The sequence below is a fragment of the Moschus berezovskii genome, chromosome 2 (assembly GCF_049115385.1).
Source record: "Moschus berezovskii isolate FMDL1 chromosome 2, NW_MosBer_1.0, whole genome shotgun sequence".
Lineage (NCBI taxonomy): Eukaryota > Metazoa > Chordata > Mammalia > Artiodactyla > Moschidae > Moschus > Moschus berezovskii.
In genome coordinates, this window is record NC_142461.1 from 10486718 (window position 1) to 10511723 (window position 25006).

The 25006-nt window shown below is 45.0% G+C and overlaps 1 protein-coding gene and 1 long non-coding RNA gene across 13 annotated transcripts in view; one reads left to right on the plus strand and one right to left on the minus strand.

Annotated features, from left to right (window-relative positions):
* The window catches only part of WASF2 (WASP family member 2), a 72970-nt gene extending 61125 nt beyond the window's left edge, over nt 1-11845 (minus strand). The window contains exon 1 of the mRNA XM_055396965.2: nt 11659-11845. The gene's annotated coding sequence lies outside the window, so the exon portion shown is untranslated. The remainder of the gene's footprint in view (nt 1-11658) is intronic.
* A 421-nt stretch (nt 11846-12266) lies between these two features.
* LOC129538267 (uncharacterized) lies at nt 12267-24870 on the plus strand. Of its 12 annotated transcripts, none has more exons than XR_016039164.1 (6): nt 12273-12366; nt 18031-18185; nt 20828-20921; nt 21148-23177; nt 23352-23991; nt 24286-24870. It is a non-coding gene; the product is annotated as an uncharacterized LOC129538267 (long non-coding RNA). The 12 variants fall into 12 exon arrangements; XR_008682195.2 differs by having other exon boundaries at nt 21148-21241; nt 21886-23177; nt 23352-24870; XR_016039158.1 differs by having other exon boundaries at nt 21148-22555; nt 22928-23177; nt 23352-24869.
* Nucleotides 24871-25006: the final 136 nt, after the last annotated feature.

Here is a 25006-nt window from a genome sequence, read left to right on the forward strand (position 1 = left end):
GTTCATTCATTTTCATTCTTCGGTTCTGGTTTGTCACCATCTCACAGAAGCCTTTTCTGACCATCTCTGTGCTGTGCTTAGTCACTCAGTCATGTCTGACTCTTTGTACCCCATGGACCATAGATTACCAGGATCCTCTGTCCATGGGGATTCTGCACACAAGAATACTGGAATGGGTTGCCATGCTTTCCTCCAGGGATTCTTCCCAACCCAGGAATCGAACCCAGGTCTCCCACACTGCAGGTAGATTCTTTACCAACTGAGCCACCAGGGAAGCCCAACCATCTCTAAGTTCCTCCATTATCTCTGTTAGTTAACACCTTATACTATCTCCCAGAGTTTGCTCAAACTCCTGTCCATTGAGTCCATGACATCATCCAACCATCTCATCCTCTGTCGTCCCCTTCTCCTGCCTTCAATCTTTCCCAGCATCAGGGTCTTTTCCAGTAAGTCAGTTCTTCACATCAGGTGGCCAAAGTATTGGAGTTTCAGCTTCATCATCAGTCCTTCCGATGAATGTTCAAGGTTGATTTCCTTTAGTGTTGACTGGTTTGATCTCCCTGCTGTCCAAGGGACTCTCAAGGGGTTTCTCCAGCTCCACAATTCGAAAGCATAGATTCTTCCTCACTCAGTCTCCACACAGGAATACTGGAGTGGGTTGCATGCTTTCCTCCAGGGATTCTTCCCAACCCAGGAATCGAACCCAGGTCTCCCACATTGCAGGTAGACCTGCAATGTGTGTCCAACTCTGACATCTGTATATGATTACTGGAAAAACCATAGCTTTGACTATACAACCTTTGTTGGCAAAGTGATATCTCTGCTTTTTAATATGCTGTCAAGGCTTTGTCATAACTTTTCTCCTAAGGAGTAAGCGTCTTTTAATTTCATGGCTGCAGTCACTGTCCTCAGTGATTTTGGAGCCCGAGAAAATAAAATCTGTCACTATTTCTACTTTTTCCCCATCTATTTGCCATGAAATGATGGGACCTGAGCCACGATCTAGTTTTTTGAACGCTAACTTTCAAGTCAGCTTTTTCACTCTCCTCAAGAGGCTCTTTAGTTCCTCTTCACTCTCTGCCATTAGAGTGATATCATCTGCATATCTGAGGTTGCTGATATTTCTCCAGGCTATCTTGATTTATTTGTCTATGTGATTAATTTAATCTTGATTTATGCGTTTACTTATTGCCTACCCAAGCCTCCTTAAACTGCATGACAGCAGCGACCTTGCCTCTTATAATCACTGAGCTGTGTTCTTCATGCCTGCACACAACAGATATTCAATAATTATTTGTTGAATGTTAAACTAGTAACCCAATACTGGGTATTATCATTGAACATTTAATACATTAAGGTCCTACAGAGACCCTACTGTTTGCAAAGCTTCAGGTAACACATGCGTATCTGAAGTGAGAGGATACATGATATAACAGAAATAGAATGAAAATTTTTTTTTAAATTCCTCCAAAGGCTAGTGAAAACAGTAAATAAATACTACTTAAGAAGTCTTATTTTTTTCTCCAGAGAATTCACTTAGAAACAGAAATAAAGAGTGTTCTGATATAGTATTTACCTTCTCAAGACAGATCTATAAACAAGGGCATCCCCCAGTGATTAATGCTGAAACCTATCAGAAGTAACATTTTTAGAAATTATCTAGAAAAAACTGTCTAGTGAATCTTCTCAGCTTGCATATGACTCTAAAGCAGTAGCTAGAAGTATGATGATACAAAGTTATGTGTTAAGAAAGGTGGAAAATAGTATCCATGTAGACAAAAATAAGGTAATGCAGTAATGGAAAAGTAGTCCAAACTATAATTATCAAATGATGAGCTCTAAAGCTACCTGTTTCAATACAGGAAAAGGATTTCAGAGTCCCTGGATTTATGCTGAATACAGCTTCAAAAAGGCAATAAAATGCTGGTTGTTGTTATTACGAAAACTTTGGAAATGGAATACATCATCCTGCTCTTGTACCAAGCAAAGTGTATCTGTATTAGAATAGAATGTGCAGTTGTGGTCACCATAACACAAAAAGGTAAAACAGAGAAGGCCTAAAAAGGTATCCAAAAAGGCCAAAGGACAGAGGCGCTTCAGTTCAGTTCAGTCGCTCAGTTGTGTCCGACTCTTTGCGACCCCATGAATCACAGCACGCCAGGCCTCCCTGTCCATCACCAGCTCCCAGAGTTCACTCAAACTCATGTCCATCGAGTTGGTGATGCCATCCATCCATCTCATTCTGTCGTCCCCGTCTTCTCCCTCCCCCAATCCCTCCCAGCATCAGAGTCTTTTCAAGTGAGTCAACTCGTATATTTTTAATATAGATATATGAAGGACACATTAGTATGAAACAAAGAGGGTGTGAAATGGTAGACTACATCAAATCTTAAAAGTTACAATCCAGTTAGAAATGTAAACAAACAGTATATTTTTTAAAAAATTTAAGCCCAGGTTTTAGAATAAGACAGACAGAAGTTTTATGTCAAAAAAGGGAAGGGAAGGGGGAAAGGGAAGAAGGGAAAAAAAATGAAGGCAGGAAGGAATTGAGTTTTAATCCCAGTAGGCTTCGCTGTGTGACAGTGGGCATGATACTTAACTTTGAGCCTTGCTTTTCTCATCTTTAAATATCTAATGTGAAGGGCTGCCGTGAGGATGGAGATATGCAGACTGCCTGGTATACAGTCTACATTTACTACTTTTATTAGGACTAATAAAAAGTAATAGTTTACTACCCAATCCAGTATATAAAGTAATAAAACTCATTATTCAGAAGACGACTACAGAATGTAAGAAAAAAAAAAATCATTCAAAGATAGTCTAGAAAAATTCATAGGCAGCTTTTCCATAAGAACCTTCTTCCTAAGAAAAATTACAAATTTTAGGCAACGGAGCCCTAAACTTTGAAGCTGACACTTTCACCCCTTTCCCATTAGCAGCAGAATTCTGGACTAGATGATATGTCCAACCAAACATGCTGTCCAACCAAACACTGTCTTAATTTGACAGGTCCCTCTCTTACAGATGAGAAAACTGAACCTAGAGAGTCAATGCCAAGACTACACACAAAGCTAATACATGGAGGAGCCTACATTTGAAACCAAATGGGCTGACTCCGGAATCTATACTCATAACCACAACTAACTGCCTCCAACTCTGCAAGAAATGTTGGATGCTGGGTATGCAAGAATGAGATGAGCAATTAAGGAGTATATAATAAGTATTCAAAAAGGCTGCTTGATGAGTACAGCCCAGCCAAGGCCACTGAGTTAGATACTCAGATTTAGGGTGACCACAAGCACAAACACTGAAATAATAACTTATTAATGAGGATGCAAGGAGATCCAACCAGTCCATCCTAAAGGAGATCAGTCCTAGGTGTTTGTTGGAAGGACTGATGCTAAAGCTGAAACTCCAATACTTTGGCCACCTCATGCAAAGAGTTGACTCACTGGAAAAAGACTCTGATGCTGGGAGGGATTGGGGGAGGGAGAAGGGGACGACAGAGAATGAGATGGCTGGATGGCATCACCAACTCGATGGACATGAGTTTGAGTGAACTCCGGGAGTTGGTGATGGGCAGGGAGGCCTGGCGTGCTGTGATTCATGGGGTCGCAAAGAGTCGGACATGACTGAGCGACTGAACTGAACTGAATGAGGACATAACAAACCTTATCTAAGAAGGGAAGCCTAAAAATCCCTAAACTATGGTCTCAGATGTGGTAAACAAACAGCAGAAAAAGAGGAAAATATATCAAATTGTTAGTGGGATTATGTGAAAGTGAAAATCGTTCAGTCATGTCCAACTCCTGGTGACCCCATGGACTATACAGTCCATGGAATTTTCCAGGTCAGAATACTTGAGTAGGTAGCCTTTCCCTTCTCCATGGGATCTTCCCAACCCAGGGATCGAACCCAAGTCACCCACACTGCAGGCAGATTCTTTACCAGATGAGCCACAGGGAAGATCAAGAATACTGGAGTGGGTAGACTGTCCCTTCTCCAGCAGGTCTTCCCAACCCAGGAATCAAACTGGGATCTCCTGCATTGCAGGCGGATTCTTTACCAACTGACCTATCAGGGAAGCCCAATGGGATTACGGGTGACTCATTCTCTGCTTCATGTTTTTTCAATTTGGCTTAAAAAAAAAAAGAACTCATATTATTTTCATAACTGGAAAAATGAAGAAATAAAAATCTGAGGAAACTTTCACTCTTTACTCCTAATTCTGTAATTTGTTGCAATGAGCATGTATTACTTTTGTAATGTCAAAGAGATTTTAAAAACAAATAAAGCTAATATATTAGAAAAATGAAGTAAATTACATGCAAATACCAAAGCCCAAAAAAATGGATATAAGAATTAGCAAATAAGGAGTTAACAGTTTGCTGGAAAGAACTCTATACATACACCAAAAGACTCGGATTCACACTGATATACACACCAACATGGACATCAAAAGAATTCAGACACAAGAGTACACACTGCATGAGCCAAGAATAGGAAAAATTAACATGTAAGGAGAGAAATCACAACAGTAGCTGCCTACAAGACAGCAGGGAACTGTAGAGGGTTATGGAGACATTCTCTCTCTTGACTGGGTGTTGGCCATACACATATCTACATTTGTCAAAACTCATCTATCAATAATTACATACTTGTATTTCTATGTATTCCACTATATGTAAATTTTACCTTTAAAGAAATCTCATTTTTTAAAAAAAGACAGGGTTCAATCTCAAATCTGTTATTTATTAGTTGAGTGACTTTAAGGAAGTTACTTAACCTCTCTGAGGCTGTTTATCTGTATGTATGGTCAGTCACGTCTCACTCTTTGCTACCCCAGGGGCTGGAGCCCCCCAGGCTCGTTTGTCCATGGGATTTTCCTGTCAAGAATACTGGAACGGGTTGCCATTTCCACCTCCAAGGGATCTTTCTGACCCAGGGATCGAACCCACCTCTCCTGTGTCTCCTGAATTGGCAGGCCAGCTGAGCCATGGGGAAGCCCATTTATGGGTATAAAATGTAGCTAACATAATTTATCTCAATGCTGGGAACTGACTGTAACATGTATCAAAGTTAGAGACTATGCTTTGTAAACTACCACCCAATGAATGTTCAAAGAACTTTAAAGGTAAAATGCAGGCAAAGTGGATCTTATATTTCTCATAATATCACAAATGGCTTTGTTATCAGGAATACTATTCTTTAAAGACTATCAGTATTCTACAAAGGGAAATTTACTTGTAGTTCTCAATTGTGAAGGGAAAGGAACATCGCGGACATGATCTAAGACCTCCCTCTACACAGTTAAAAACAATTACTCAAGATACGACTTGAGAGAAAGCTTGCTAGACTAAGTACTTGTCAGAACAATGGCATAATCACAGGAGGAAAAGGTCTCAATTCTAAACATGTGAGTAAAAAGAGTTGCTCACTACTTTACTATGTCAATTACAAAGTTCAAATGTCCCCGTAAGTCATATCATAAATGTGTGTAAATATGTATCTGTGCACATACATACACATATTTACTCAAATTGGAACAGAGTTAAACCACTGCTTCTTCCCAAAAGGGCTTCCACATTCTAAAAATAAGAAACTTAATTCTGTTCAACTAGAATTCAGAATTCATCTTATAACTGAGAATATGTCTCAGGCTTTCCCATATTTACCCAAAAAGAAAAGCAGCTTGAAAAATACCATAGGCAAAGTCTAACAGCCTCTCCCATCAATCTCAAACTGTTTGTCTTTATTAGTGTATAGAAATCATGAAGATGACCAAATTTTTCTGCAGTACTTCTATATCTGAACGTTATTTCTTCTGTAAGCATTCAACAATTCTTGTTTCTATTCTTCTCTTTTCTAATTCAATTCTGTTTGGTTTCTAAGTTAAGAAGTGTGCTTCATTTGCATAAATGGTAACTATTCTGAGATACCATTCATAACTATACATTTGAATTCTCTAGAGTACTATTCATAACTTTAAATGGAACAGGGGAAAAAAAACACTCATTCAACTTCACTTTAATGGTGACTAAGACATGAATGATTATGTTATCTTGTAGAGGGTTGGCCAAAGGAGTGAAGTCCCCTAGTGTTACTACTAACTTGTCATCATTTTACGAATGTCCAAAGGAACCAAGAGGATCACTGCCTTGACCAATCTACCTATCACAAAAAAATACTGAGCTTAGAAAACCATGCTCATTAGCTAAACATGTTTTTTAGAGTTATGAAGTTATCTATGTAAAAACATTAAAAGAAGTATCTTAGCCAAAAAGCTCAAAAATTAGCTGAGAAGAATCCTGACAAGTCCTGGCAAGTTCTCTATAAAACCAATGCTGGTTATTCTCTTAAGTGTTAAAACAGCTTTTCCGAGAAAAGCTGAGTCTTTTATTCAAGGTAGTAATATTCTAGTAGTTCTTTACTCCACCTAATCGGTGGCAGAAACTGAATTCACAAAATCTGCATAAATAATTCAACTGTCTGTACTGCTCTAATATATTTAAACCAAATAAAATAAAATTTGAGCAGAATAAAAATGATGGTGCTATTTTAAGTTTGTCACCTCCTGATTTCCCTCATTTTTCTTTCTTATCCAAAAGTCAGAGACAAGAGACTGTATAACCAGAGAGAAGGAATGGAAAGACAGTGCATATGTGAGGACACCTACATTCATTTCCGCTCTATGATCCTACCACCCCTACCCTTGAAATAGTTTTCAACAGAGGGCAATTTTCTCCCCAAAGAACATTTGACAGTATCTGGAGACATTTCTGGCTGTCACAGCTGAGAAGGGGAGGGGTGCAGTTACCATTAATAGGTAGTAGGTAAAGACCATGGGTACTGCTAAAGATACTACGATGCACATGACAGTCTACCACTATACAGCATATTATTCAACCCAAAATGTCAATAGCACTAAGGATGAGAAACTTGACCCCGAGGTTCAATAAAGACCTACCTCTCAATAAATGTTTGTTGGAATGAACTGAAAAGAGGAAAGACCATAAATCGGAAAAAAGAGAAGCCTACAAGAATGAAACAGAAGACAGAGGCCTAAATTAAACATTACTAGCATCTATCAAGCCTTTATTGAGACTTCCTGGAGGTCTAGTGGTTACAACTCTGCACTTCCAACACAGGCGACATGGATTCGCTCCCTGGTGGAGGAATCAAGATCCGACATTACACGTGGCATGGCAAAAAAAAAAAGGCTTTATTGTGTGTTTCACAACCGGTCATACAGAAACAAACAATAGAGGCCAGCCCATAAGAAGCTCATCGCCAGGCAAAGGAAAGAGTTTTATAATTTGTCTGTTATCTGATTTGACAATATCCGATTAATGCTTTAATGAAAAAGAAGACACACAAGGGAGTCACTCAATTTTTCCTAGGAATGATTCACATCTTAGAAGACATCTTAGCTCAGTTCTGAAGAATGAGTAGGAAGCATCTTACTTCACAGCTTAAAATGCATCTTTCCAGACAAAAAGTCATTCAACAAAAACTATGGAATACCAATTATGTTCCACACATTCTGTTCTGTTTTGGAGACACAAATTACAACTTTCCATTTTTTCCCTTGGCATTGTCGGTGCCCAGCAGCCCACCCCCCCAACTCAAATCCCAACAATTCTTTCATTTAGCAATTGTCACTAACCTATCAACGTAGTCAGTAAGGCCACTATCCACGGATTCAGTAGAACTTCCAGTTGCCTGTCGAAAAGACTGTATCTAATCTTGCCTAGATGGCGATGCTGGTGGAGTAAATAGCAATGAACTGACCATGCGTCCAGATCTGCCAACTGTGGGACGTGTGCTGGTATCTTGGAAAGATATTTTACTTTATGAAAAAATCCTCTTCCACCCTACCCAATTCATGCCAGAACCAACAGCAAATTAATCAACATATATTTACTGAACACCTTCTATGTGCTTACCTCAATAGTTCTCAACCCTGGTTGTTTACTGACATCAGAATTTTCAGATATAACTTACTTTTTGATGGCAAATTCTGATGCAACAAAAATGTGATGCCTTGGTCTTTAGGCTTTACAGAATATACAAGAAGTGTAATACACAGTGCTGTTTTGAAGAGCTTAACCATAGTCACAACAGAGCAACCTGTAATAGTATGTTTGTTCACTAATTTGAAACCCTTTTGCAATATTATCAATCCTTACCAAACAGAAGAAACTGAGGTAGTCTGGATAAGAACTGTTCCTATTCCCTAGTCCAATCAAACACTAACTACACTTAATACACTGATACAAGTTCCACACCCTTTCTATCTCCCAGACAGTGAAAGTGCCACTCTCAGGAACTATGGAGACACTCCAATTAGGAGAATGAATTGAGGCCCTCAAATCAGGTGGCAGTTTGTCCTAAAGCCCAGAATCTCTCAAATTCATGCTGCTGAAGGCCTTCTTTTAAATAGGAGAAATAATTCTTTAAACTCTAACAATACCAGTCCACCTCACTCCTAGTTGAAGTGTTCAAGAATAGTAAAGAGTAGACTGAATTTTTGTAAATGTGCTCCTAGAGGTCCTTGGCCATTTAAAGAAATCACCCAAATTCATAAGGCTGGTAAACTTCAGTTTTTCACATGGTAAATAATTGAAATTTTTGAAAAAGTAAAAATATAAATCAAAACTATCTAAATCCAATATATTTTAGTAAACTCCTTGATGTACAAACTGAAGAAGCTTGAAAAGTTAAAAATGTAAAAATTTTGGTCTAGATCTCATCCAGCAGCAATGACCTCATACTAAAGACCACCTTGAAACTTTAAATTCTGGAAACATGATTCTACAGATCCTCACCTGAATAGTCTATGAATTATATGAGAAAAGATACAATTCTCTCAATTGCTATATAAAAATTGATGAGCACAAGACCTATAAATTACTTTTTAAAAAAAGAGGGCAGGGATGTCATTCAGACATCTAAGAAAGAGACCAATAACTGTATTAAAAGGTAAAATTTTGTACTTGAGGGAAAATGCATATTGATGTATATTAAAATAAAATATCATATGAAAGAAAAAAGTGTCTTCTATGTAATAGTTTTTAGGACCTACGACTTTAAAATTTGCTTGGTTGACAATATTTGTCCTTGTAATTGCTCATCATATAAACTATATCCATAAAATTCCACAATTCCTTATTTTCAAAATCCAAAAGGCTATAAAATACAAGCTTTCATTATTCATTTGGTGGCAAATCCTGACATGAAATGACTATAAATGAAATGACATGAGGTTTTTATAACATTTATTTATCCCAGCTGGTGTGAACATTCTGACATTTTACTGAAGAAATAGAATTGTGTTTGATTACAAGGTGCTGCCCCACACCTTTCAGGATGTTACATAACTTACAATATATGTACGATATTTCTTTTTCAAAATTCTAAATTCAGAAGCACAACTAGTCCCAAGAACCTCCCCCTGCCCACGGTACTGCAGATTGATAAACTATATATAATTAAGACTAAATCTTTTACAGAAAATATAACTGATAGAGTAAATGTAAATCTTTACATGCAATAGATAATAAATTTAATGTCTTAACTATTCACACCTATACAATCCTGTAAAATAAAGCATTATAAAGACTTAACAAATGTCAAAAAACACACCGTTTTGTGTTTTTCAATTGATGGGGACATTTGCATCATCCAATATCTAGATCAAGTCCTCTCAGGCTGAAATCCACTAATTTAAATCACAGTTTAAAAACAAAATCCCAAAGACTAAAATTGGTAATTATGTTGAAAAAAACAATCATTCACTGACAAATAACATATTCAGTTCTGACTTTTTAAAGATTATCTCAGAAGGTTTAAGATTTAAAATTCTTTCATTCTAGAATATAATTTCTGAACATAGAACATATTACAAGTGACTTTTTCTGTGAAAGCAGAGCCTTGGACAGGGGACAGCAACAGGAACAGTTCTTAAAAACATTTCCATGGGAGGAAGTTTCACAGTTCTTTCCTTGCTTCCTCCTTCAGTTGCTGCTTTTCTGGTTTTAGAATTTCAAACAAAGAAATACATATTGGCTCCAATGCTAAGAAACGCCCTCCTTCTCAGCAACTTCCTCTTCCAATTTTCTTCCCTACCGTTGACACATGAGAACAATACACACTGCTGTCCTACCATTTTGAGTAACCAAAAGCTCTGAGACTTGGAAAAGTTAAGGGTTGCAATTTATTTGTAGTACCCACTCTAGGTCCACAATCTTCACTAATCTAGAAGTCAAATAACAGGAAGCAAAAAGAAAGGAGTATTTCACTTAATCAAGAGGCGGGCTATTGAAACTTTCACCCCAAGAATCCAAAGAAATTTGCACTAACAAATGGGAAATTTCTTCCATCCCAAGAAAGCCTGGCCTTCTTAGGGAAGAGAAAAAGTTACTAGGCTGGCACCATTCCAAACCAAGAGTCAAATCTATGCACCAATAGTTAGTGAACTTCTACTGGCCATGCAATCAGGATTCAAACTGAGTTCTCTGAGATTCTGACACACTTCCGAGTGACTTTTACAATTCAGTAACGGTCCTTTCCAACTCACAAATTTAACAAAGGGGATGCACTTACGATTAACTATCCAGAGATTAAGACCCAGCGTTTCTCCTTGTCAGAAGTCAATTCAAGTGTCTGGGACCCAACCCCTCCCCCATCTATGACAAAGCAAACTTCCTTTAAGTAGACAGTCAATTCCCCCTTGACCAGTGATTCTCAAAGCAAACACCCTAATGTTGGTAAGCTCTGAACTTTACTGTGTGACCTTGGGCAAGTTACTCAAGTTCTCTGAAACTTAGTTTACCTGTAAATTCTCAAGTCTGGCTGTAAAAATTAAACAAGAACCTATTTGACACACAGTAGGAGCACCTTAATAAATGTTCCCTCTAACCCACCCGAAAGAAAACCGAGTTCTTTGGGGCCTAAATTTCAATCACAGCCCCAAGAGGCTCCAAGGATCCCTTCCTCTTCTCCGATTCTATAAACTGTACAAAACTTCCCCATCTCAGAGATTCTAGGGTCCTGGAAGACCAAGACAACCAGACCCCACCCCATTATAGTCTGGGGTCCATCCAGAGTCTTCCTCAATGGGCCCCTTTAGCCAACTTGCCTCATTACTCTGCAGACCATCCTGGACACACACCTACACTCACGTACACACACATTCCTCTCCGCCACTCTGCAACTTAGGCCAGAAGTCTCAGAGAGCGCTTTATGGCCCAGAGATGGAAACTGAGGCTCCGCCGAGAGAAGAACTTGCCCAAGATCTCTGATAACGTCTGCCCGCAAAGCCTTGGTTTTACAAATGGGTAAAACAAGGCCCAGAAAGGGAAGTGACTTGCCCAAGGTCACACAGCGAGTTGGAAGCACAGATAAATCAGGTTGGGGTACTTTGGCAGCCCCGCAGGTCCTTCCAAGCCTCCGAGAGGGTCTCCGGGACACCACCTCTCTGGGGAGGGGAGTGGACTGTAAGACATCACCCCGCGCTGACCGCTCACCGGGTCTCGGTCGGTCTGCGGCCGGAGGCGCGGCACCCACTCCTCCGAAACCCTGAGAGGCTCGGGAGGGGCGGCCCGACTGGGCCCGGCGCCTCACGGCTGGGCCCGCCCGCGGGGACTTGTTGCTCACCTGGTCTCGCGCGGTCGCCCTTAGCGTCAGAAGGGCTGGCCGGCCGCCCTTCTCCAAACAGGGTCCGTTCTCTCCGGCCGCCTCTCGGGCTGCCACACAGCCGGAGCCCCCCCCCCGCTCAGCGCGATACGCCCCCAGCCGCGCTCGCCCGGCCCGCGTCCGCCATTACGCGATTCCCCGCCCTGGGACGCAGCCACACCCCGCCAACCGCCCTGATTGGCTCTCTGCCCCACCCGCCTGGGACTTCCGGGCTTTCCATTGGCCTGAGTGGAATGTCAGTTAAAGGCTACGCAAACGACGTACTCTAGGGTACAGTCCCGGGAGCTCCACCCGAGCACTTCCGCAATCGGAGTAAACAGCGAGGAGCAAACCAAGTGAAGTGGGGTGGCTTTGAAACTAAACCAACTCCTATATTCAAAGTAGGAAAATCCCACCTAAAAACTCGTACAAAGTGTATCGAGAGGCTAATTCTTCTTGTTAGAGTTCAAATAACCAGTATCTTTGGTAGGATGAATGGGCCAAACCTGTAAAGTTTCTGTGGACACCCCTAAAGCTACTGATAGTTTTGTTCCTTCCCGGCCGGTCTCAAGCCGGCCGAAAGTAGGGTGGGGAGAGTGAGTCACAGGCTCCAGCCTGCTGTTAAGGGTCCCTCCGGGGTGAGGCCCGGGGTCCTGGGATTGGGTGCTGGCTGTGAAAGGCAAGGGTCAGGTGAGTTGGACCCTGGTTCAGCCGCCACCGCACTCTGCGACCTCAGGCAACTCTCTCAGCTTATCTGGGTCTCAGTCTGTCCTGCAAAGTAGGAGCAGTCACGTCTGCCTCTTGTCCTGTAGTGTTTGTTAAGGATTCATGCTTGAGTGAGTATATGCGTGTCTTGCCGATTATAAAAGGTTGCAGGCTGGATTCACATTGTACCTCAATTAGTTCTCTAGAGCAACTCTTAAAGGCAGATACTGTCCTTATTTTGCAAAAGAGAAAACTAAAAACTCCATGACTTAACCCTGAGTCGCCCAGGGAATTTGAAATGACCCTGGGACTCAAACCTGTATCTTTGGCTTCCATTTCTGTATTTCTCCCTTCCAGGCCTGGTGTCCCCTGAGAAAGACTTCTCTCCCCCAACTTGTTAGCATTCCAGAGAGATTATTGAGGGTGCCCTCAGGCCAATTCCCCCATCTCTCTGGTCACCATAGACTTGGGCACAAGCCACTCCCCAGCTCCGAAGTTCCGGGGAAAAATAAACCAAGGGATGTACCCGAACTGTTTCTGGGGGCCTAGGAATCAGGAGGTGAGTAAGGGATGACAGGTGAGTCAAAAACCCAGGTAGAATCCTGAGTAAGGGCACAGAAGCTCCAAGAGAGGCAGTCTCCATTCCAGGACTTGTATCCAGGTCTCTCTGCTCTCAGAACAGGGCTCTTTTCACCGCAGGACTGTTTTTCTCGGAAGGACTGCCTTGGCTATAATTCCTTGTCCTTTTCCTTCTCTGGAAAGGAAGGAAGCCAAAAAGGGAGTGTGAGGGGGGAGCAGCCTAAGACATTAGAAGGACAGAAACCACCAAGTGGGTGGTGCCCATAAGGCCCCAGTGCCCGCTGAGTCAGTGACCTCCAGGCTCAAATTGGGCCGTGTGGTCTGAGGACTGCTGCTGCTGCTAAGTCACTTCAGTCGTGTCCGACTCTGTGTGACCCCATAGACGGAAGCCCACCAGGCTCCCCCATCCCTGGGATTCTCCAGGCAAGAACACTGGAGTGGGTTGCCATTTCCTTCTCCAACGTGTGAAAGTGAAAAGTGAAAGTGAAGTCGCTCAGTCATGTCGGACCCTTAGCGACACCAGGGACTGCAGCCTACCAGGCTCCTCCATCCACGGGATTCTCCAGGCAAGAGTACTGGAGTGGCTTGCCATTGCCTTCTCCGGGTCTGAGGACTGATGACTATTTAAATCCTGACTGTGGCCACTGGGTGCTGGGAGGCAGAAGGTGCTATGCAGAGGTCAATGACTTTAGGGCACACTAAGAAAGATTGAATCCAAGCTCCACTACTTTGTAACTAACTTTCAGCCTCACCCAGGTCTTCTCTAAAATGGGGACAACATAGCAGTTGTGAGGATTCAATAAGTTAATTGTGGAATTAATGAGTCATGTGTGTAAAGTGCCTGATAGCTATTTATTCATTCATGGATTCATCCATTCAGTAAAAAAATTATTACACCCCAACCATGTGTAGGGCAGCCTGCCAGCGCTATAGCTACAGTGGTAAGCAAAACAGACTCATACCTTCATGGGGCTTACAGTTTAATGAGGAAGCAAGTTGTTAAATGAATGATCAGACAAATCAAAAACTATGATAAGGAATAAGGAGGCAAAGTACCATGTGTTTATGAGAGTGAATATCAGGAATTGAGATGGGGTCTCAGGAAGCTTCCTGAAGTGAGTTGATGAATGGGGATTAACTAAGCTGCAGGTGGTTGGAAGAAGTGTTGGAGGCCAAGAGAAAGGGTGCTGAAAGCATCTAGGCCCAGGCCCATGCGGGTGAATTGCAACACTGGGGAGAGAACTCTTGCTGTGGGCCTAAACAAATAAGGTGTTACAGGGTAAGGAACCTGGCTTTGAAAGTGAGGCCATTCTCCAAGGGTCTCTGTTCTTTTCTGGTAGTGCCTGAGTGTTGACATCAGCCTCCCTGGGCTTGAATCTTGGCTCTCCATCTCACCCTGAAACATGTGACCCTAAGAGTCACCACACGTCTCTGTACCTCAGCTCCTCTTCCAGTCAGTGGGGATAGTGGTAGAAGGGCTTAAGGTGAGGGAGTGAGGATTCAGTGTGGAAATGTGTATAAGACACTCTGGCACGTAGAAGGCACCTCGTAAATGATGTTTGGCCTTCACAACGTGGAGGGAGGTGAGCCTAAGGCAGCATATCCAGTAGATAAATAATGCTAATAATAATTAGCAATTAGTATTAACTGATTAATACTGATACTGGGAGAGAGCTGATGCAAGTGCCTGGTCACCAGGCAAGTTGTCATCTGACCTTAATTGTCATAAAAGACTTTGGAGCCAGGCAAGCCTGGGTTCAAATCACATCTGTACCATTTCCTGGCAGTGTGACCTTGAGCAGGTGACTTCACCTCTCTGCACCTCAGTTTCCTTATCTGTAAAATGGGGTTGATAATTGCTCCTGATTCTCAGAGATGTGAAGATTATCACAGGTTTATTTATCTCAAATGTGGGGACTTCCCTGGTGGTCCAGTGGTTAAGAATTCACCTGCCATTTCAGAGGACGTGGGTTCAATCCCTGGTCAGGGAACCAAGATGCCACATGCTGCGGGGCAACTGGGACAAAACTACAGAGCCCACGCACCCTGGCGCCTGCACATCACAACGATAGATCCTGCATGCTGCAACTGAGACCTGATGCAGCCGTAAATAAATAAGTATTTAATATGTGAAGTAGTTAGCACAGTGATTGGCACATAGCTGCAGTTGTTGAATGCTCGCCTTAATAATTATTATTATTATTGATGTCAGCAGTTACTGTCTGTACTAGGTAAGATTCTGGTGCTTTGCTTGAAGGTTGTCTGGCAACAGGAGACTTCGTTTCTCCTTTCAGGCAATGGAGATAGGTTACTTTCAGAAGGGGAGGTGCTGTGCATCTTAATACTAATACTAATGTTGGGACTTAACTGACAGTCAAGGTTAGGACTCCACACTTTCACTGCCAAGGGCATGAGTTCGATCCCTGGTTGGGGACCTAAGATCCACAAGCCACATGGTGCTGCCCAAAAAAAAAACATTGCTGTCACTAATAATAAGCACTAACATTGAGCATTTGCTATGTGCCAGCCATGTGGTAAGTGCTTTACTCATGCATTCTTACAGCAGGCCTATAATTTAGGTCCTGTTGTTATCATTTTCCAAATGAGATAAAGCAAGCACAGAGAGGTCAAGTGACTTACCCAAGGCCAAACAGTCAAGAGACAATATGACTGTATTGGTATTTTGGGGGAGGGAGGTGGGAGGGGGTTCAGGAAGGGGGACACATGTACACCCATGGTTGATTCATGTCAATGTATGGCAAAAACCACTACAATATTGTAAAGTAATTAGCCTCCAATTAAATCAATTAATTAAAAAATATATATGACTGCAATTTAAACCCAACCTTGGAACTTGAGAGGGCTTGGTGCTTTTGAGAGACAAGCCCTCTGTCTAGTACCCACCTGGAATGATGAAATAATCATTGCCGGTAAGTCCCAGGTTCTGAAGACCAAACCCTGTTCCTTTCCCACCAGTTCTAAAAAATAACCCCTGCCTGTTCCCTGTCCTCTGAGGCTGATGAGATCAGAGAGCATAACTTCTCCCTCTGCCAGGGGAAGCAGGAAGACTCGTCAAGTCACCAGAACTGGGTTTGAGTCCCAACTGTGCCACTTAATGGCTCTGTCCTAGCCAAGCCACACCCCGTCTTTGAGCCTCAGTTTCCTTGTCTATAAAATAGGGATGATAATAGCTCTGCCTCCGGGGCTGTTGTGAGGAGCAGAAAAAACAAGTCCTGCATGAACTATAAAGTGCTTTTCAGCACAAGGCTTCCTCTCCTTGTTGCTATGGGGATGGCAAGCACTCCAGAAAAGCAGTCACAGCCAGTATAGCGCATAGCAGGCAGATTGCCATCTCTGGAAACAGTCGTGGATTCGAGTCCCAGATGTATCTCTTAACACCCGTGTGACCTTGGGGCAGTCCTAGCCTCAGTTTTCTCATCTATAAAATGGAGTGAATCGTACTGATCTTGTAGGGCTGGAGGGAAAGCACAGTGAAAGAAGGCACAAAATGCCATGAACCAATGCCTGGTACAGAACTACCAGAGCACAGGGATTCAGGGCTGAGGGACCAAGGAGAATCACCCTGACCCCTCCACACAACCCCTGCCTGAGGGCTAGAGGGTGGAGAGCACTTCGCTCAGAGGCAGAATGGTCTCCAAGCCACTGCCCTGCCTCTGGCATGCTCAGCTCAGGCTGGGTCCACTGCATCTCTCTCTCCCTCCCTCCCTCTCGTCAAACAAGTTCTTCTCCACTGAGCAATCCCAGGGGGCCCCCGAACCTCGGTTCCAGCCAAGCTTGCAGGCTTTCCCCGCCTCCACATCCTGAATCCACAGCCTTTGCATTTGCCATTCCTTCCACCTGGAATGCTGTCTCCTCCCCGGAGCGACTTTGATGGGGGAAGGTGGGGGGAGTGGGGGCGGCGCTGGAGGGGAAGGATCTGGAATGATGCTCCCCCACCACCTCACTCCCCTTGCCTGCAACCCCCACACAGCAAGCCTGACCTCCCCGCTCCCAGCATGGGGGATGAGGCAGCGCTGGGAGGGGGAGGAGGAGGGGGAGGACTCAAGTGAAGGGCCCTCTGTGGGGTTTTTCACCTGCTCAGAAGAGGCAGACGGAAATGAAAGCTCTAGAAAAACGCCTGCCGCTCTGCTCCTGAGGCCCCAGCTCGGCAAAGCCTCCCTGCCTTCCCACTGTGCCATCTTCTCTCCCTCCCCCCTCCTCCTGCAGGCAGGTGCTGCCACACAGTCAAGGAACAAGGGTGGGCGGGCAGGCCAGGAAGCCTTGAGTTCAAATCCCATTCCCGCCGCTCACCCAGGGAGTGGCCTCCGCAAGCTGTTTGGCCTGCTTACACCTCGTTTCTTGGTAGAAGAAGACAACAATCCCTGCTTCTCAGGCCGCTGTGAGGACTAAACAGGGAAGCCAGATGAATGTGCCCAGCACAAGCAAAGCGCTCAGCAGTGGAGTTGGTAACAGTGATGGCAACACACCGAGTGCCCACGTGTGCCTGGCACAGCTCTCAGCACCTGTCAAATATTAGTCTATTTGATTCCTGGTGAGGTGGATCCCATTACTGTCAGGGGAAGCACACTGACCGAAACATCCACCCTGGCCAGGCACCACAGTAACCATTTGCATGAGCTGTTTTACAACAGGAGGTCCTGGTAAGGAACACGGACCTAATAAGCCACCACCAACCGGAAGAGTTAGGAAAGGTCAAAAGGAGGCACCGCATGTCCGACCACCTCCCAGAATCCTCTCGCATCCATTTGGCCCAGGACCAGGGCGTGCACCACCAGGGAGGACTCTTGAGTCAGATGATTGGCTAAGGACAACCCGAAAACTAATCCCATCACCATAAACCCGAGACTGTGAGCCATGAGACAGAGCAGTTCTCCTGGGTTCCTCTACCCTACTGCTCTCAGCCCGGGAGCCATTTCCCAAAAAAATCTCTTGCTTTGTCAGCAGATGTGTCTCCGCGGACAGTTCATTTCTGAGTGTTAGACAAGAGCCCAGTTTCAGGCCCTGGAGGGGGTCCCTCTTCCTGCAACATTACTATCCCTCGTTTTACAGATGAGGACACTGAGGCACCGACAGGTTCTATGGTCTGCGCGAGGCCGCACAGCCCGCGAGAGGCAGAGCTCCGCTAGGCTCTTGCCCCTTGCACTCTCAAGCTCTCAGTGGTCGGTGTTCTGTTTGCTGTTGTCTGTACTGACTCCATCCCCTCAGTAAGTACATGTTATTCTTGTTTTTTCCCTCCCCGCTTCAAAATCCTGTCTGAATTTTCTCTCCTTTGTAACATCTCCAAGTCTATTCATTTAATGAGCCTCTACTGCTGACGGCTCTTGCCAGACCTGTGCAGGGCACTGGGAATCCACGGATCCATCCATCCAATCTCTGCCCTCGACTGACTCCCAATCTAGTGAGGGAGAAAAACACACACATAAAAGCTACACATACATAGGACTTCCCTGGTGGTCCAGTGGCTAAGACTGAGCTCCCAACACAGGGCCCAGGTTCTATCCCTGGTCAGGGAAGTGGATCCCACAGACCACAACTGAAGACCCCACATGCTGCAACTGAGAGAGGCCAAGTGCCACAACTAAGACCTGGTGAAGCCGAATAAATACGTACATAAATATTTAAAAATAAATAAAACTAACAGCAAAAGGAAAAAATTTTTTTAAATACACATACATTATTTGAAAAAAAGAGAGGAACAACAATTGCAGCAGGAGCTAGGAGCCCACAGAAGCATAGAATTTAACTGGAGGATTGGGGCAGGCTTACCAGAAGAGGGATCATTTGAGTGGGGTCTTGAAGGGCAGATAGGAGTTCCTCAAAGTTATAATACAGAGACATAGAATATGATGTATAGTGCAAACCCTGCAAAGGAGACTGAATCTATAAAGGCTAGATACTAACATGCTGGGGTAAGTTCTATGCTAGGTCTTCTGGGCACTGCAGATACAGAAGTGGAAAGAGATGCCCCCAGGGAGTTTACAGACTTGAAATCAGGCAATAGAAAGCAAGGCTGGAAGAAGCACAAGCTGGAATCAAGATTGCCGGGAGAAATATCAATAACCTCAGATATGCAGATGACACCACCCTTATGGCAGAAAGTGAAGAGGAACTCAAAAACCTCTTGATGAAAATGAAAGAGGAGCGTGAAAAGGTTGGCTTGAAGCTCAACATTCAGAAAACAAAGATCATGGCATCTGGTCCCATCACTTCATGGGAAATAGATGGAAAAACAGTGGAAACAGTGTCAGACTTTGTTTTTTTGGGCTCCAAAATCACTGCAGATGCTGATTGCAGCCAGGAAATTAAAAGACGCTTACTCCTTGGAAGGAAAGTTATGACCAACCTAGATAGCATATTAAAAAGCAGAGACATTAGTTTGCCAACCAAGGTCCGTCTAGTCAAGGCTATGGTTTTTCCCGTGGTCATGTATGGATGTGAGAGTTGGACTGTGAAGAAAGCTGATCGCCGAAGAATTGATGCTTTTGAACTGTGGTGCTAGAGAAAATTCTTGAGAGTCCCTTGGACTGCAAGAAGATCCAACCAGTCCATTCTAAAGGAGATCAATCCTGGGTGTTCATTGGAAGGACTGATGCTAAAGCTGAAACTCCAATACTTTGGCCACCTCATGTGAAGAGTTGACTCACTGGAAAAGAGTCTGATGCTGGGAGGGATTGGGGGCGGGAGGAGAAGGGGACGACAGAGCATGAGATGGCTGGATGGCATCACTGACTCTGTGGACATGAGTTTGAGTGAACTCCAGGAGTTGGTGATGGACAGGGAGGCCTGGCGTGCTGTGATTCATGGGGTCGCAAAGAGTCGGATACGACTCAGCCACTGAACTGAACTGAACTGAAGTAAAGCAAAAACAGCAGTATTAAAGAAGAATCCAGAGAGGCTTTGGGACTACCAAAAAAGAGACCTAAACCTGTCAAGGGGTCAGTGAAGGCTTCCTGGAGGAGTAGTTGATGCCTGTGCTAAGTCACCTCAGTGGTGTCCAACTCTGTGACCCTGTGGACTGTAGCCCATCGGGCTCATCTGTTTATGGGATTCTCCAAGCAGTACTGGAGTGGGTTGCCATGCCCTCCTCCAGGGAATCTTCCCAACCCAGGGATCAAACCTGTGTCTCTTATGTCTCCTGCATTGGCAGGTGGGTTTTTTGTCACTAGCACTACCTAGGAATCCAGTTGATATCTAGGCTGAGATTTAAAGATCAGGGTGAAGGACTTCCCTGGTGGTCCAGTGGCTGAGACTTGGCACTCCCAATGCAGGGAGCTTGGGTTTGATCCCTGGTCAGGGAATTTAATCACAGAAGTCACAACTAAGAATTCACATGCCACAACTAAAAATCCGCATACCGCAAAGAAGATAGAAGATCCTATATGCCACAACTAAGACCCAACACAACCAAATAAATAATTTTTTAATTTATTTTTTTATTGAAGGATAATTGCTTTACAGAATTTTGTTGTTTTCTGTCAAACCTCAACCTGAATCAGCCATAGCTATACATATATCCCGTCCCTTTTGAACCTCCTTCCCATCTCCCTCCCCATCCCACCCCTCCTGGTTGATACAGAACCCCTGTTTGAGTTTCTTAGCCATACAGCAAATTCTCCCTTGGCTATCTATTTTACATATGGTAATGTAAGTTTCCAATAAATATTTTTAAAAATAAAAAAAGGAAAAATCAGAGCCAGATTATGTCAACCTACCACCACCCAGCCCATATGTAAATTCAACATAAAAATGAAACTCACTATAAGAGTAAGGAACTCCAATAAACTTCAGATGTTTGCCATGAATACTATTTAAATGTTTTTTAAATTATCAGATCATTTTTTTAAAGTTTTTAGTGCTCCTGCTTTGCTGGTGTCCTGAATACAAGTTCCTCTGCTTGTTGGGTAATCTGACCAGGTAACTGGCCAGAGGGAGTCAGTCAGGTGAGAGCTGGGGAAGGGTGTGGCAGGCAGGGGGGAATTTCTTCTAAGTACAAAGGCCCAGAGGCAAGAGAAAAGATGGCATGTTGGGGAAAAAGGAAATCCTTTGATGAGATCCGGCAAATGGAAAGAGGTGGGGGATGGAGAATTGGACTGGATTCTAAGGGTGCTGGGGAGGCACGGAAGGGTTTTAACTGGCATGTGACGTGATCAAATGTTCCTTTTGCAGGATCACCCTGAATATTGCTAGAGACCTTTTGATGGTTTGAAATCATTCATGCAAGAGACACCAAGTACCCAGGATGTTTCAAGCACTGACCCAGGTCCTGCGGCTGCAACAGATAATTAATTAAGGGTTCCGCAGACAGAGCAAGACCTGGCGGGGACACTGAGTGCCCCGCTACGGAGGAGTCTGAGTGGATAGAGGCTTGGAGTGTGGAAGTGTATGGCTTTCACAAAAAGAAAGCCAAGCCCTGGTGCTGGATGACGAAGCAGTGAGATGGGAGATGGCGCTCAGGGAACTTGCAGGGGACTTGTAGTGGAGAGACGACAATGTCTAGGAGAGGAGAATAAAGGAATGAAAGCGGGAGTAGGGGCAGTGGGTTAGGAGTGAAAACTCCTGCTCCGTGTAACCTCCCTAGAAAGTGGCCAAGTGGGCAGAGGGCAGAGGCCCTGGCCAGCCCCATCAGCCCCTCACGCTTCCTGAGCTCTGCTGAGCCCTGCAGCTCGTCTCCTCCTGGCTCCAGAAGTCAGACGAAACCCTGAAGGAGAGCAAAGGCGGGTGAGGAGGGGTGGGCGGGAAACAAGCCCAGGCCTCTCACCCCAGCAGGGCCTTCCTTCCCAGCGGCTGGAGCCAACCCTGCTGAGGAGCCAGAGGTTACAGGGAAGGATTAAGAAGTTGGTTGCTTTTTTACCCAAATTGTGGCTGCATTTCTCTCTCTTTCTTTTATTTTTTTTTTTTTTAAAGAAAAATGTTCCTGTACACGCACCCGGAGGCTTTTGCAGGAGGCGGCTGTTGGAGAACCGGGAAAACAAGCCAAGAAACAAGAGAGAGGAAAAAGACCACGCCTCGCTTGGCAGATTCCTAATGGCCCAGGAGACCTGAGGCTTTACAGTGGGAGGCCGGTGGGGGCTGGCTCGGGTGGGAGGGAAGGGCAGGCCGAAGGACAGCCACTTGCTGGCCAGTGACCTTGGGCGGGATGCTGCCTGCTTCCCTCTGGTGAGAAGGGGGAGGAGGGGGCAGGGGCCGGGCTGGCCGGCTGAGGTCACAGGAAGGCCCCTTCCAGCCTGAAACGCGATCTCGGGATGTGGGGCCTGCCAACCTGCAGCGACCCTGGGCCAGCAGAGATGAAAGGCTCCCTGTCCCCGGCTTCCGGACCCCCGAGGCCCCAGTGCCTCCAACTTGAAGGGCAGCAAAGCGGCTGCAGCTGGCTGAACCCGGTTACTGGGCTCCCCCCACCACTACTACCACCACCACCACCACCACCACCCTCCCCCACCACCCGATGTCCTTCAACCCTCCCTTCCCTGTTTTGCAGAGGACACTCGGAGCCCAGAGAGGGCTGGTGACCTGCCCGAGTTCACACAGCAAGTTGGAGGCTGAGCCAGGACTCACCACAAAGTCTTTGGATTCCAAGGCCAGGCCTCATTCCCTTTCCTGGAAACTTGGCTGCCTGGGGGGCTTACCCTGGGGAGTTGGAGAGACCCAGGGTTAGGGAGGACAGTTGGGAGCTGTGTCTATTTGAAGTCACAGCTTAATGTTGATTAAAGTGCCTTTAAAAAAAAAAAAAAAGGCGAAAGGAACGTTCCCAGCTCCTGCCATGAGCCTCGACTTGCTCTGCTGGCAGGGGAAGGAACGGTGGCCAGCTGCGGCCTCAGTTCCTGCTGCGCCCGCCCCAGCAGACAGAGGGACAAAGGCCTCTTCTCAGCCTGTCCCCTCCAGCCCCCTGGATCAGAGCAACAGCCAGGAGGCTCTGCCACTGACCAGCTAAGTCCCTGTTTCTCTCTAGGTCTTACTGCCCCTTCTGGAAAATGGGGGCAGAGTATCTGCCTGACCTACTTCTCAGCACCATTTTGAGATTTCAAAGAGGGAGAGTTAGCAGAAATACAAACCTCTCAGCACTTCCTTCTGCCTGAGGGTCGGCCACCTCTGAGACCCCTCTCCCTCACGCTTAAACTGGCCAGCCCCAGCACTCAGCGGGGACCATCCCTCACTTTGGGGAGCCCTCCCTCACCTCCAGACTGTGCTGCTCCTTCAAGGTATTTATCCCTGTTGTAATTAAATAATTGTGTAATTGGATCTGTCTCCCCACTAAAAGGTGAACTCTGTAATAATAATAGCTGACACAAAATGCTTACCCAGTGCCAGCGACTTTCCATGTATTAACCCATTTAATCCCTGTGCCAGCTACGGTTAGTTTTCCCATTTTACAGATGAGGAAACTGAGAAAAGGAGAGATAGAGTAATGTACCTGAAGTCACAAGCAAGCTGGAAGCTGAGCCAGGACTCAGTACAAGAAGTAGCAGAACCAGGATTCAGATGCAGACCCCAGGCTGGAATCATTAAGCCACTAATGAGGCTAGTTCAGTTTGTTCCTTGTCCATCCTAGCTCCAGAATACCTGGCATACAGTAAGTGCTCCATATGTATCGGGTGAGCAAGGACGAAAGCAAGTGACAAATGCATTCAGGTATTTGGAGAAGACTAAGTGGTGCTGGAGAAGACTCTTGAGAGTCCCTTGGACTGCAAGAAGATCAAACCAGTCAATCCTAAAGGAAAATCAGTCCTGAATATTCATTGGAAGGACTGATGCTGAAGCTGAAATTCCAATACTTTGGCCACCTGATGCGAAGAGCTGACTCATTAGAAAAGACCCTGATGCTGGGAAAGAGTGAAGGCGGGAGGAGAAGGGGACGACAGGAACGGGATGGTTGGATGGCATCACTGACTCAATGGATGAGTTTGAGCAAGCTCCGGGAGATGGTTAAGTACAGGGAAGCCTGGCGTGCTGCCGTCCATGGGGTCGAAAAGAGACAAGACTGAGCGACGACAACAACAAAAGCACCATCCAGGGGTGAGTCTTGCAGGTGCCATGCATGGAGCGAAGCCCTGATTAAGGGAGGCGGTATTCAATGTATTGTTAAAGACCTGTTATTAAGCTTCTTTCTGGAACATAACAGGCCCCAAACCCAGGACATCTGTGGCTCCTCCTTCCACTTCATCCGCTGGAGCCATTTAGCCCCCAGGTTCTGCCTGCCTTCTCCCGGCGCACCCTGTCTTCTCCATCCTTCAACCCCCATCTTTTCCTTGGATTTTTGTAGCAACTCTTACACAGGGTTCTCTGTCTCTAATTTCTCCTCCTTCGAAGTGGGTCTCTAAAAGCATAAAGCTGGGGACTTCCCTGGTGGTCCAGTGGTTAGGAATCTGCCTGCCAATACAGGGGACACAGGTTCCATCCTTGGTCCAGGAAGATCTCGCATGCCACGTGGTAACCAAGCCCACGCACCACAGCTACTGAAGCCCTCACACCCTGGAGCCTGTGCTTCGCGACAAGAGATGGCGCCTCAGTGAGAAGCCCATGAACCTCAATGAAGACCCAGCGGAGCCAAAATAAAGTTTAAAAGTTGTAATAAATAAAAACAGCTAATTGTGTGTCCCATCCCTCTTTACTCCCTCCCTCACTAATGAACCTTGCATGGCTCCCCACTGCTCCCTGAATAAAGCCTGCACTCCTCACCAAGGCTAATACCACCCAAACCTCTGCCTCCTCCCAGCAGTCTCCCCACCCCGCAGTCTCACCTCCTACCCTTCTCCACATGTCCTTCGCTCAAACCACTCTATATAGGAGAAGTTAAGAGCATGGAAGACCTAGGTTCAAGTCTGAATTTTGCCATTTACCAGATGTGGAAGTTTGTAAACAAGTCAGTTCCCTTCTCTAAGCCTCAGTTACCACATCTGGGAAAATGGGCATAATTATAATACTTCTTCACAGATTCATCATAAGGATTAAATGAATACAAATGGTGCTGAGCACAGCACCCAACACTCCCAGTAGTTCTCGTAATTCTTACCCATTCCTCTACTACAAA